The sequence below is a fragment of the Thermobia domestica genome, chromosome 2 (assembly GCF_964235325.1).
Source record: "Thermobia domestica chromosome 2, izTheDome1.hap1.1, whole genome shotgun sequence".
Taxonomy (NCBI): Eukaryota; Metazoa; Arthropoda; class Insecta; order Zygentoma; family Lepismatidae; genus Thermobia; species Thermobia domestica.
This window is the reverse complement of record NC_137455.1, coordinates 98,470,478-98,485,657: the sequence shown is the minus strand read 5'-3', so window position 1 is coordinate 98,485,657 and position 15,180 is coordinate 98,470,478. Positions and strand designations below refer to the sequence as shown.

The following is a 15,180-nucleotide window of genomic DNA, read 5'->3' as shown; positions in this document are numbered from 1 at the left end:
GATTGCAATTGCATAACAATAATAACAAACTATAAAATAATCACGAAAGAAACATTCATAAAATAAAAAAGTTGCTTTTGTGGTATAATCTCTTTAAGTAATGATTGGGGAATTTAGGTCTGAATATAATATGAATAGGGGAAATGAGTCTTATTTGGGGAGGTGGCGTATCTCAGCCGAGCAGAACCTGACACCTAGTATGGCGCGCTGAAAGCATTGTATAAAGGCTCTGTGGAAGTTTCCAGAGCTCAGTAGCCGCATGGCTATTGTAGTGGAAGCAGTAGTGTAAAGTGTGTGTTTTTGAACTGTGCGAAAGTTTTGGACTATCGTCAGTGCTTTTAATTTACAAAGCAGTGATACTTGCTGCGAAGGCGTGAAGGACCCTGAGAAGTAAAGTCTGGCGAATTGTTATATATCGCTCTATTGTAAAGAATTATGGTTTGAAGCACTACAAATATATATGACGAAAGTGAAAATAGGAGGGAGCCTAATTAGGGGAGCCCCAATTTTAGAAACCCCATTAGGAGTAATGACATTCCTAATTCGTTTTCACAGTGAGACGGAGAAGCGGAGAAAAAATGGCTAAAAAAGTTCATCGCTCGAAATCCAACACTTTCGTTTCGAAAACCTCAAGGATTGTATTTCACTAGCTATGGCACAACAATCGGGTGCAGTAAACAGAAGATGATACAGTACAATTGTGTTTGATTTCACCTGTCCTAAAAGCTTGTGTTCAAGTGTACCTTCCTTCCCAAATTAGGAACCTTACAGTCTACTAACAAAAATTTCTAATCTGCTATCACTCAACATTTTTCACAAAACCTTGCAGTGATGTCACTGGTTGGCACTTTGTATTTGTTAGTTAATTTAACTACGTGCGCCATTCATATTTTACTAGAACGCTGTTACAAATAAGAGAACGTTTTACAGCTTCCTGAAAAACCTCCCCAAATAAGGCTACTTTTCCCTAATATACGGGAGTGAAACGTGATAACCCACAAATGTGTGTTCATCAAGATTTTACGAACACTTACACTTGTGCGAACATTTTTAATTTTTTGGGTTAAACCAGTTGGTTTTTTCATAAACCAGCCAACCCTGGTAACAGGCAGTCTGTATCGTATGCTTGTGCTGGCGTTCTCGACACACAAACTCGGCCAGCAGTTGGAAATCATGTAAAGGAAGACTCATCCGACCAAATGACAATCTTCCACTGCTCCATTGTCCAGTTTTTGTGGGCGTTGTCCACTGTCTCTGTATAGCAGCATAGTCAACAGTCAGGAGTGGTTTGGGAATTGGAGATCTGCTATAAATACTCTGCTTGTGGAGTTCTCTTCTGACTTTTGATGCTAAGAGTTTGTAAGCACTGTATTCAGCTCTGCTGTGACGTTTGGCGCCGTGATGATCTTTTGTTTGGTCACAATCCTACCCAATGTACAGATGTCTCTCTCATGCTACACACACACTTGCGTCCGCGCTGCTCATACGGTTTTTCTGGAGCACTCGTAGGCAGTCATGATCTCCGAGACTGTGCCTCTTGATACAACACACATCTCCACTACTTTCGTCACAGAAGCTCCCACCATACGCACACCCACATTTGTCCTCTTTGAAACTCTATCAGTTCACATATGATTCCCGATAATCTGCACGGACCCGTTACTGAATTGCCATATTTTTGTCCATCCCCTGTATTTAGTATATGGTCTCTCGACGAGTTACCTCCACTGTAAACAAATATAAATATTTCGCTTAATCCTTTGAATGGGTAGTCTTGTTCGCTTGCCTGCAGTAGGCCCAAATTAAATTAAATTCATAGAAGCTGTAGAGTGACTCGTTCTAAATTTAGTCCGATTTTAACCTGGTACTAATTGTTGCTTTCTCGTTTCAGGTATTGGCTTTAAGGACTTGTGTTCAGTTGTGTATTAGTGTGAGTAATTGTTCTCTGAGTTAAAAATTGCGTACGACTACGAAGATATGAATGCGTGTGTGTGTGAATTTCGTAGGTGCCTACGTGTAACGTATGGGTGTGTGGCCCGATGTATACAATGCGTGAAGCATTTATATACATTACCTACTCTCTTTGAATTCAGAAGACTGTTGATGACAACACCTAGATTATAATTTTCATTTCTCTCAAAGTTTTAAATTTAGTGATCAGAAAAAGAAAAATGATACGGATCATTCTTCCAACCGACTATAATAGAATCCGAGTCATTACAAAGAAGTTGTCCACGATTGATATTTACAGTTTCTTTTTGAGAAGAATGGTCGAGTAGTAGAGGATTGGTAACGATGTTTTTGTGATTTAGCTATAGACGTGGAGGTGTGATAGTTTTATAAAGATGGAGTTTTTTCGGCATATCCTGGCACACTAATAAGTATATACATATATATGTGTGATTTCTTTCTTTTTTTTTTTTTTTTTCACTTTCTTGAAGAGCGAAGCAATTTTTGTCACAAATCTTTAATTTTTTAATTGACGTTACCGGTTTGTTACTGGTTAATATTCAATTGAGTCTCCTTATTCTGTTTCCTTTTTTTAAAGTAATAATAATAAAGAGTCGAGATAATTTTTTATGTTGTATAAAAGAGTTCTGTAGAAATATTCCTGTGAGCTAGAGATACTATATTCATTGTGTAAATGTCAGTATTTTCTTTTGTATAGAAATAATATTGCACTTTCAACAATAATTTCGTTTTTGTTATAATAATCATAACCCTTTTTTTTGGATTGTTGAGATTTCGTAATGCTGTATTTGTGTATTTATGGTACAAACACTGGAGAACTGTATGCAAATCACTGGTATGCTTTGGCATACAATCAAATTTTTTTAGTGGTTATCACCTGGTTTCAGACCATTTTATACGAAGGAACGCCCATTTTTTTACGAGCATATTTTTTCGTTGGTTTGTCAGCATGAGTCCATACCAAACAAGTGAGAGATCCATTATCTACACATGGTAGAGCGTTCACCTCTGGTGCATGGGGTCCCGGGTTCAAACCCTGCTCCCGCCAAGTGAACTTTGTGGTGGACAAACACCGTGTGCGTGGGTTTTCTCGGGGTTCTCCCGTTTCCTCCCACTTTCTTCATTCCACCATTTCATTCATTTCTCATAATCACCGTCTCCTTTAGCCTAACCGGCATACCCGTGGGACGTAAAACTCAAAGATTTCATTTTCCATTATCTACACATGAGAATATATATTAATACCATATACACTATCGTACTTTACATGCGGGATATTATAGTATGTTATATCATTTTCGTAAAATATACGTTAAACAGTACAAATAAGACACGGCGCACTGTGTTTTGTTTGGAATAGGGTTGAAGCAGGCTAACTTAGTACGTGCGGACTAAACCAGCTGTGGCAATTTAAGGCATTCGAAAATACTGCTTCTAGGAAGAGAAGAGGAAAATTTTTATATTTTTTCTTCACGTTCAAATCGACGTTGTATCGTCATCACGACAAAACAGCTGATTGGTTTGAAATGAATTTTTCAACACAGTACCTGACTCGAGCCTTTTTTAAAAACTCATTTTCATTAAAATGCGTATCCTAAGGAGGACGGGAAGTTAAAAAGGTACACCAAAAGTTCAGTATCTCACGATCCTGTCCTGTTAGGGAAATAGAACTCTCTCTCTATATATATAAACTCTCATTAAAAACAAGTTGACATATGATCCAAAAACTTGCACCGTTTAAGATGAATTTATAAACATAGTACTTGGTATGATAGTCCTCTACAATTTGTCTGAGATACGTTTCCTAAGGGTAGAAAGGATGCGGTAAATTTTTGTTATCAGAATATTTGCAGTACAATGAGAAAACCAGTTTTTCTCTGAGACATTTGCGGTGCTATTCAAAACTTTCCATTAGACAGCGTCAATTTGTAATACACATTGTTGAACATGTGTATATTCTGAAGATAGATGGCGAGACAAACTTCCTGCTTGCAGATAACTGCGACGGAAAGACATGTGCAACTGAGCACACTACGTTTTTCATGGACAAAATATTTAAGAGTTGTAGTTGGCAGTTTGCCCAATTATATACAGCACACACAGACATCGGAAGTAACTTGGAGGAAACAAATATTGTCCCTTTGATCTTCGGCCTCTTAGCAAAAAATAGTAAGACGTATCAGAGATTTTTCAGTTTGGTGAAGGCTAATATTAATGATCGGAATCCCAAATTAATCAAATTGGATTTCGAACAAGTCGCAATAACATCTTTAAAAGCATTGTTCCCGGAAACGCACATTCATAGGTGTAATTTCCATTTTAATCAGTGCTTGTGGAGAAAGGTTCAGGAATTAGGACTCTCAAATGCCTACAAATCAGTTCCAGAGGTGACGATCACTTCAGAATTGTTCTGCTCTGGCATTTCTCCCTGTATATGATGTCGATTGTTCGCTGGCCTTATCATTATGAAAAATGCACCACATCACGAAAAACTTGAGATTAGATTATTTTGTAGAATAGTGGTTAAACAAACCCAGTATTGACACCTCCATATAGAACTTCTTGAATCAGCAGCACAGAACGAATAATGTTGGTAAAGGATGGAAAGGCAGGCTCAAATCATAAATAGGTAAGTCAACTCCTAATGGGTACTATTTGGTGTTAAAAGTGAGGCTGTGTACAACGACTACCTATATGAAAGAAGAACTTTAAATATTGAAGGGAAACGTACACGACGTCAGTGCGTAAGATTGGACAGAAGAATAGAAAACGCATTAACTGAATATGTAGTCTCAAAACAAGTCAAGAACTTTTTAAGGAAATAGGTACACATTCAAAAGTTGAAATAAATTTTGTATGTTCTAGAAGGCAAACTATCTACTAATGTACTAACTGGACTCTTTATTTTATATATATAAAATATCTGTGTCTTCCTCTTGTACTTTCGTACCATGCTGTCGAAGAAAATGAAGGTAGGCTACTTTAGAATATATTTTTAAAATATATTTCGTACATATATTTTATACGGGACACATGGTTACAGTGTACCAACATGCCCCAACGCTGATGCCACAACTAGTCCCATCCGCTGCCATTTTAGATCATTTCATATTACGCAAAACCTTCAACAAGTAACACGGTAACAGCATGCAAACTTACAATTAACGAACGTTAAAGTAAAATGGATATATGACATACAACTTACCTCCTGTTTTGGTTGTAGATATGTACAAGGAAAGGAAACTTAAAAAAAAAAAAAATACTATTTACCACAGAAAATTCGCTATAACACACTTCAATGAACAACCTCAACATCCGAAAAAACTGTGCTTCCTCTTCACTGGCCACGTGTTACGGTGACTGAATGGGTTGTGCGCTTTGCCAATACCATGAAAAACAGAGCGTTTCAACATCTCCGCTGTAACAACTAGCCCCGTTCTCCCCTATATATATGTATACACACCAAAATCATACGTGTCCTCAAAGTATATGAGATTGAGTGTTTGAACCCCTGCTTGATAAAATTCTACGTGTGTCACTGATTTTGAGAATACGTTCGTGCAACATTGGATGTCATAACATCCTTTAATATTCTGAAGTTTAAAACAATACGGCACATTTGCATTTTGAAATGAAAATGAAATAAACATTTTAGTTTTTTAAATATATCCTGTAGAATAATATAGTAGTTGTAAAGGAATTGATGTTATAGAGATAGGCGTATTCTCAAGAAACCCACAAGAATAATGTTCTCTCCCATCTTATGAAATCCACTTTTTGAATCTGTAACAGTAGTGATTCGCCTTCCTATCGAATAGGTGTTCCTTTAATGGCACGTTCATTTATTCTAGTGACACATCGCTAGAGTTTCCTATGACACACCCTTTCGCATTTTTCGTGATCCCCATTTTATGTCTATTTCTGGCAAAATACACACTGCTCCTCATTAAACAGGATGTATGCTACATATTGCCAGATAGCAGTACACTCAAAATATGGTTAAATATCCACTGAGAGTGTACACTTACCGCCACATGTGACTTAGCAATCGCGATCATTTTGTGAAACTTTGGTAATGCCAGCGATAGACCGTGTTTGTTTGTATCGTACTCTGTAGGAATTTGGATGCAAATTGATTAATGTTAAGCGGTGCACTTTTGCAGTGTCAGTCTCTTGCCGCAGTACTTTGACCTGAAAATTTTTATGGATTTTTAATATTTTTTTCAAATGAAATTTGTCGTCCTCATGTCAGTTGCGTTTTATGCGTGGTGTATTACACAGAATTTTCGATTTTTCACAACAGTAATCACTTTTCTTGTTGCAATTGTCATCTGTCAGACTGGCTTCTTTTTGTTTGTCATTCTTCTTCAGAATAACTGAGAACACGTGGATTTCAGGGTGAATGTGCTACTATTATCAACTTACGGACAGACACGAACACAAATAATATAACAAATTGTTTAATATTACGGCAATTAAAAAACTACTGTGTGCACATGTAATAAGAATACATGCCCTACGCAATAATTTCGAGAGTTGTTTGATAACCACATACCAGCAGACATGTTTGCAAGTGTATTCGTTGTAGAATACCAAAACAACAAGTATTTTCAAACGAACATAATGGAAACGCACAACAGTAAAATTATTGCTTTGAAATATTTGCTATTATACCATGGACCAACAAACCATAAAACCTTCCTGGGGTATATCTCGGTACTGAGAATCTGTCATAATATAACGAATGAGAAAATCAACTAGAATAATTTGTATCACTTGTTTCCTATAGAAAAATAAAATGGAACATTGACACAAAGTCATATTCGAACATCCATTAAAATGTTATTATGAACCCTGTGAAGACTATAAAACACATATTTCCTCTGGTGCTATTTGATAGATCGAGACGAAATTTTCAGTTCAAATTGAGCATAAAATGGGACACACAAATACATTTTATTATTTACGTAGTTAATAACTAAAGAATCGCGAGAAGGGACTTTATAAAGGAAATTTTCTTAAATACCCCTCAATTAGTTTTCCTTTGTACACAGAAATGCCCCGTTCATTTCGTAAACTGTAAGCCTACAATCTTACAAATCGATTGAGGTGTAACTTATTCCAGTGTTCCACTAACGGTCTGATCTACAGTCATTTAAAGAGATCTCATCGATGTCTGTAAATATACACGGGTGCTAAAGGGTTAAGGGACCCAGGTGTTGCACTTAGATGTTGACCAACAACTATTTTTTTGATTCTAAGGACCCCAAGGAACACTTCTAATATAGTGGCAAAAGTTCCCTAGGGGGGAGTTATCACCCCCTTGGCCCTTGGTCTATAAGTGCACTCACTCAACTGAGCCATCCCCTATTGTATTTTCTTCAACTTTTCGATTGATGGTTCTTATTAATTCGTTCCAGATTTTTCCCGATAGCATTATCCAAAAATACATGTTTTATAATACCCTCCTATGTTCTATAGGCTTTTGCTAGGGATGCTGGCGTGCACCTGTGATCGAAATAGTGTGATTGAGTCTCTTAGGGGCGAAACAGTGTGATTGGGAACGATATATACTATGAGAGTTGATCTTGCACGATGAACTGTCTCGGTCGTTGTTCAGAGTCCACCTTAATAGTAAGTCTTGTCCTTTATACCTTCTATGTTGCATAAGGACACGAAGTACAAAAGCTCAAGTTCTACATGCCTTTCTCATAATTGTGATCGAAGTATTAACTTGGTGCGAATGAAACGTCCATCCCAGGGGTATTCCTGGTTTAAAAAAAAGAGAGAGAATAAAGTAGAAAACTACAATACCTCATTAATAAAAATAGTCCCGTTTGAAATCACGCACTTTTTGCCATCACTGAGCCAACGATTGGATTCCTTGGTGAAAGAAGTCTGGAGTCTGCGATGTGAAATCTTAACCGCATGTTGCACTGCCCTTCGATAAGGTCTTCCCTGCCAGGACTGATTAAGGTGTCGAAAAAGATGATAGTCGGATGGGGAGACGTCAGTAGGGTACTGTGAGTGAGGAAGGGTTTCATACTGTAACTCACGAAGAGCTTGCAATGTCCTTTGACGGACATTATAACAAATATATCGCTATATAACTGGCGTAACAAACTCACTGGCTCGTAAATGGTAAAATTGACCGACTTTAAATTACTTTGTTAAACCTTTATTATTTTTTGGAGCTTCATAAAACGTTAATACATTCAACATAACAGCGAGTCCATTACATTATATTACATTATAACTTGTTTGTTTTGTTTCTATGACAACCTTCAGTTCGTCGTTCTTAGTTACATACAAATATTCAATTATATATATATATATATATATATATATATATATATATATATATATATAAGGTATGTTGCAAAATGATACGAACGATCCAAATATGTGGCATAACTTTAGTAAGTGCACGTCACGGATAATTCATTCATTTCCACGGCTAACCAAATTGAAATCAAAAAACAATCAAAACAACATGATAATGACTATTGCAAAATGATACGAACGCAATACAAAAGCTAGTTCTAATAGACAATAAATGAGCTACTGCATAAGACCAGCTTGAATACTCGATTAAACATGATGTTTACCAGAGTTTGCAGCAGAGTCACATCAATTTGATTCCATGCAGCGATGATGGCATCCTGCAACTCACGAACATTGTTGTACTGGGTACCGATGGCGATCACTGAGCGACACAACATTTCCTAAAGATTTCCCATCGGGTTTTCGTCTGGGAAATTGAAAGGCCAATCAAGTACAACCACGTCTTTCTCCCGAAAGCAATCCTTGGTAGTTCCAACAACGTGGATAGTAGCATTATCCTGTTGGAAGATCCACTCGGGACCAGCAATTCGCTAGGTAAATGACAACAAATTGTCTGCAAGTACTGTTTAGTACCTGGTTGATGTCATATGAGATGTAAGAAATTCGTGATTTGTTGTACCATAACAACCGAAGCCCTCCCCCCCCCACACACATAATTAACGACTGTCCTTGCTATCGCTTGGAGAACATCTGCTCCTACTTCCGCAGATCGTGTCAATAGTATCATCAGCCATCAGGGCCATTCAAATTAAATTTCTTTTCGTCACTGAAGATGACACGACGGGTTCTGCTTCCAGGTCACATGTATTTTGGTCCAGATCACCCGTCGCTCCTTGTGCTGCGCGGTGAGTTGTGGTTGACGCTTACGCTTCTTATATCAGAGATATGATTACAGCGTTTCACAGGTCTTGATATGGTAGACTCATGTACACAAATGTTAGGGTCTTGTGTCAAGTGTGTAAGGGATATTCCAGCACAACTTAGCTTTCGAACAACCTGTCTTTGCTGTTGTGGCGTTAATTAAAGCGGCCTTCCTGATGATTTCCCTACTTCATACCGCATTCCAAGTTTAAGAAAATTGTTCACGACATAAGCACATTGCCCAATTCGACGTGCGATTTCATCAACAGATACACCTTCTTCTTTATATGCCATTATTTGGCAATTTTCGCACTCAGATAATACTTTGCCAGGGCCGATTATGCTTCTCTTACTCGTCACCTCACACAGATGTCCTCGCCGTAGTAAACTAGCCTACACTTCTATCATTCGTCTGCTATACATTTTGCCTTCTCGTCTAGCGTCCTCTATGTTCGTAGCAGAGACCTAGCTACATGTTATTACACTAAACATGTCATCGTTCGTATCATTTTGCAACACTTTTCTTGGGCTGATTTTTCATTTTTGTTTCGCCCTGTCCTCTATACGTGTATATTTCTACAGTACCTGTGTTCGTGTAACATAAATACAACACTGTTTCATTCACCCTCACTTCTATTTTCCGTTTCCTCTCCGATCCGATCACATAATATGACGATATCTGGTATCGTTCGTATCATTTTGCAACGCACCTTATATATATATATATATATATAATATTTTATCTTTCTTCTGTAAAATAAACTGGCTTGTACATATTTATAAACCAAATATTACTCGAAGATAAAAGAGAATACAAGTATACAACATACTGTTGTATATGGCGCTCGACGGACTTTTATTAGTTTATCAATTAAAAGAAAAAGAATTCTGGACCGTTAACTTTTACACATTTTACACGATCCTTGTATATGCAAATTATATTTCATATCATAATTATTATTATATTTATTTTATATCAATATTCATATTGTATTTATATCAATTTCATAATTAATTATATTCTTACATTTTATATCGTCGATAGGGCACATCGGAAGTCCAGTTTGTAAATTATTTTAGGTCCGTTTTTAAGACAAAGATGTTAATTAACAAATCAAAATTGTTCGAGCAAAATCAAAAAGAAGATTGACAAAGATATATTTTATAAATTATTCTAGTTATACTTTGGTTTAGTAAATTTAAGACACTATACTAAACTATTTGTTCTTTTAAATTACAATTGTCTAGTGCATTTGTTACAGCTTTAATGTTATGTAACAAACATTCACAAGTTATTGTTTTAAACAGCAAGGAATAATTATAGCATAAATGTACAAAACTAATTCAAAACAGGCGAAATACTGATAATATAGAAAATAAAAGCAATATTAGAACACACTACCATAAACAAAGAAAACGTCACATCAAATATGAATTTACAGATCAAAATGTTACAAATTAAAACTCAACATAATATATTGTATATAGCAATAATGCTCTTCGTTTTCCTTTTGAGATTGGGTATCTGTTATACGTCATCCATATTAATATTAGTCAGAATCTCCGATGGAATGAAAGTTTTAACTATTTCCATTCATCGGTTTCTAGTATCTTTTGAAGAATGCCAAAGTTTCATTTCATCAACATTACGTAGTCCCAAAATTTTCCAGTTTTTACGTCCATTAATTTAAAAACCTTAGGATTGATTTGCTTCACACATAGATAGGGTCCCGCAAGTAAATCACAGAATTTATACATTCTTTTCAAGGATGCATCGTTCTGTGGGTGGAGTTTTACAAAAACCAAATCATTAAGTTAAACTTTGGGTCTGCCTAATTGCTGCTCTTCAATTTTCTGATTTCGAGTTTTAAATTTGTGCATCCTGCGAAAATGCACCATACTCACTAGATGTGAATAATTTAATTCATTATTATCATTAAGTTGAAGTCGGACGCCAAAATGCTGTTCAATTGGTTTTATAAAATCAGTTCCATTATGTATGTTGGCTGGAGCAACTCCCAATGTATCAGATACAGAATAATTTAGGAAGTGCGTGATTTCCATAACGAATTTGACCCAGTCTGAAAGCTTATCGCGGGAGAAATGTCTAAATAGCATCCCAAGATTCCTATGTATATTTTCCACTATCGAACTGCTGGGATGATAAGGAGTAACAAAATGCACCTTGATTTTTGCGTTGTTCATAGCACGAAGGAACAAATTACTCCGAAATTGTCCACCATTATCACAGAGTATATGTTCGACGGGACCATAATGAGGTGTATATATACATTTAAGATCCGGTTAACAATGGCTTATGCGGTCGCTTTACGTAAAGCATAAGCTACTAGATAGCGACTGAAAATATCCATGACTGTAAAAAGAAAAGTTTCTCCTGTAGATGCACATGGGAGGAGCCCATATAAATCTTTACAAATAAAGGAATGAGGTCGATCAGGCATTATTGACATCATAGGTTTGTATAATGATTGATAATTGTGCTTGATCTTCATGCACTCTTCGCAATCCTTGATATAACTTTTAATTTGCGATCTAAGTGACTTCCAATGAAAAGTTTTATTAATCAGAGAAAACACCTTGAAATATCCAAAATGACCAAAGTCATCATCATATGCTTTTAATATCTGCGGCACCAACACTGTTGGGATACAAATTTTAAATCTGTGTTCGAATTTGAAGTCTCTAATTACTAATACACCATTTGAAATTTTATGAGATCCAAGAGCGCGGACAATTACAATTTTCTGAGCAAGATGTTAAATGATATTTTTGCATAATCGTCATAATTTCTTTGAGCTTCGCACAACTCTTTCAACGAAATGTTAGATATCTCTTGTAGAATTTAAAAACATTTATAGACAACACATTGTGATTTCCGTTTGGAAATAATCTATATAAAGTGTCTACTGGAACATTATGAGCTCCCTTTATATGTTGAACCTCAAAATCAAAGGATTGCAATTCCAAGGACCATCTCAATAAACAACTATTATACCCTTGTACCTTTTTTAAATGACATTGAGAACTATGATCTGTAATAACAGTAAAATGATATTCACTTAAATACGGTGCAAATTTTCTCAATGAATATTGTACTGCAAGTAGCTCAATCTCGGTAATTGTATATCCCTTTTCTGCTTTCTTTAGTGTTCTAATAACACAATGTATGACGGCCGGTTCATTAGTTGAGTCCTTCGGTTGCCAAAGTATTCCAGAAATTCCAGACAAGGCACCATCACATTGCACAAAGAAAAGACGATCATAATTTGGATGATTCAATCGGATATTTTTCATAATACATAACTTCAATTGCTGAAAGCTTTGTTCCTGTGAACTACCCCATCGCCATGGCACTCCTTTCTTAGTAATTGAAAATAAAGGTTCCGTAATTTCTACAAACTGAGGGATGGACCTTCTAAGCCAGTTAAATAAGCCAAGTATTTGGCGTGTTTCTTTTACATTAGTAGAAATAGGCAAATCTCTAATAGCTTGTACTTTTGAATCACTATAGCACATACCGCCGGCATCAATAGAATATCCTAAAATTCAATAGACTCCTTGAAACATTTTGTTTTTTCGATATTTACAGTTAAACCTGAATATTCTAATCGTTCGAGAACAATGTCTAAACTTTTCAGATAGTCTTATGGTGTTTTCCCCATGATCAAAATGTCATCTGCATAATAAATGACATTACTTCGCAAGTCTTGTCCTAGTACTCTATTCAAACATAGGCCAAAGCAGCACTGCCATTGATTAACCCCAAAACAACACGATTGTATTCGTATAGTTGTCCTTCGAATAAAAATGCAGTAAAGGGTTTTGAACTCTCATCCAACTCGATTTGGTTATAGGTCATGACAAGATCCAAGTTTCTAAACACTGTATTTCCTTGTAAAGACCTAAGGATTTCGTCTACAGGGGGTATCTCACTTGTAATTTAATATGGGGATTTAACTTTCTAAGATCCATAACTATTCTTAACTTGCCGTCCTTTTTAGGTACTATATGTAAAAGGTTTAAACGGATGCTTTGTGAAGGTCGTATTATGCCCTGTGCCAACATATCCGATATTTGTTTGAGTACGTCTTCTTTAAAACGATAGAGCATAATGTAGGGTTTTGTAACTATAGGGTTCTTGGTATCAACTTCAATATTATACACAAAATCTATACAACGTTCAGGTTTAAACGAAAATTCCCTTTTATGATTATAAAGTATATCTCTGAATACTAAAGTCAGAGAATTTATAATATTATCTACATCTTTATGAAACGAATAATTCTCGTCTTGATTCTTATGGGATTCACTTTCAATTGTATTAACATCATCATCAAATTATCCACTTTAGTATCAAAAACAGCATTTATAAAAGGCTGGGATTGATAGGCAATACTATCACCGGCTGGAATTAAGTTTAGAATTATGTCATCTATCGTGCGGATAGCAAACGTTTTGTTTTCAAAATCTAAAATAGCACGTAATTGTGTCAAGAAATCTAGCCCAATTAATACCTTTTCATTTAATTCATTAATGACCAAGATAGGGAGTATAATTTCATAATTTTGAATAGTAACTACAATTTGTTTTTTTTTTCATTACTCTTTCTGTGTTTTCGAGTATAATCAACTAAGGTCAAATTATCAACTTTTTGTAATCTAGGGTTGGAATATCCTTTAGTTAATTCACGCCAAAAAGGATAAAAGAGAAGTGACACTGTAGCACCTGTATCTATTAATGCTTGAAGAGGGATTTCATTTATTTTAATGTGTATTCTAGCTGTACAATATGTTTTCAGAAAAACGAAATCTTCGGAAGTATCTATCCCTTGCATATCATCATCAAACATCCAAAAGCAATTAGCAACCGGTATATATTGATAAATAACCTTCGTATCTAACGTCTTAAGAGTAGTTTCAGAGTCAAGATGATTCAAGTACATTTAACGCTGACGTGGATTTGACCCCCTCCACGTCAGCTGGATGTAGTTTAAATTACGTCGGTCTGTACATTCTATTATATCGCACTGTATACCGCAATCTTGAGTACATTCTTGTCTGTCATATTATGTTGTCACATTGTGTTTTCTACTACTGTAATTCCTGTGAATCGATTTCGTACAAAAACACCACGATTGTTATTTCTATTTCTAAAGTTACTGTAATTGCCTCTACTATTAGGTTCGGTTTATTTGTCGTTAGGATTCAGCCCATTTGTTCTACTATTAAAGCGAGGGTTACTATTCCACCTAGAATTTGAAATATCTTCAGACTGTTTATTTACATTATGAATGGAAGCATGATTGACAGGATTACGGATATAATTACTCTGTCCGGTCCTCTATTATTGCTTTGCATTAATGACTGGCTTTCAAAATTCTACACAATCATGATTAGGTGATTAAAAGTAATACATTGCACCGACATCAATATTTGCTGTAATCTGAATGGCAGTAATATACGAATGGATGCGATAATTCGAGACTGGATGGAATGGGTTAATAGATTTCAATTCATTATACGTGGATACTACAAAATCAGTAATATTCTTGTGGATCTTAGGGTTGAAATGTCTCGATCGGAACAACAACTGTATTGGCTAACATGAAGTCGTTCTCGTAGTTAGTTAATAACATGTTCTTGAAATCAGAGTATTTCTGCAAATTGTGTGGGATAGCTTTAAACCATGTTAAGCATGGTGGCACTAATACATGCGGTAAGATTCTTAGAAATTGCGTTTCCTCAATCCCCATCAACGCACACATCCTCAAATTTTTCCGGAAATACACTCTCAAAAATACCTTCGGACATTCCACTAAATTTTGTAAGAGAACGAATCTCACTCACCCGCAAAGGCTTACCTTTACTCGTAACTTTCCGATTTTGACCTCCCATACGTACCACTTTTCGATGTCGTGAAGTACGGATCATCTTCACCGTCAGAGCTAGCTTCACTATATCCTGAAGAGTTGGTATTTTCCTC

The 15,180-nt window shown here is 35.9% G+C and overlaps 1 protein-coding gene across 4 annotated transcripts in view; it reads left to right on the top strand.

The window, feature by feature from the left end:
* The window catches only part of lolal (longitudinals lacking protein-like), a 36,576-nt gene extending 33,882 nt beyond the window's left edge, over window positions 1-2,694 (top strand). For all 4 annotated transcript variants that reach the window (XM_081744208.1, XM_081744219.1, XM_081744227.1 and 1 more), the window contains exon 4: window positions 1,892-2,694. The gene's annotated coding sequence lies outside the window, so the exon portion shown is untranslated. The remainder of the gene's footprint in view (window positions 1-1,891) is intronic.
* Window positions 2,695-15,180: the final 12,486 nt, after the last annotated feature.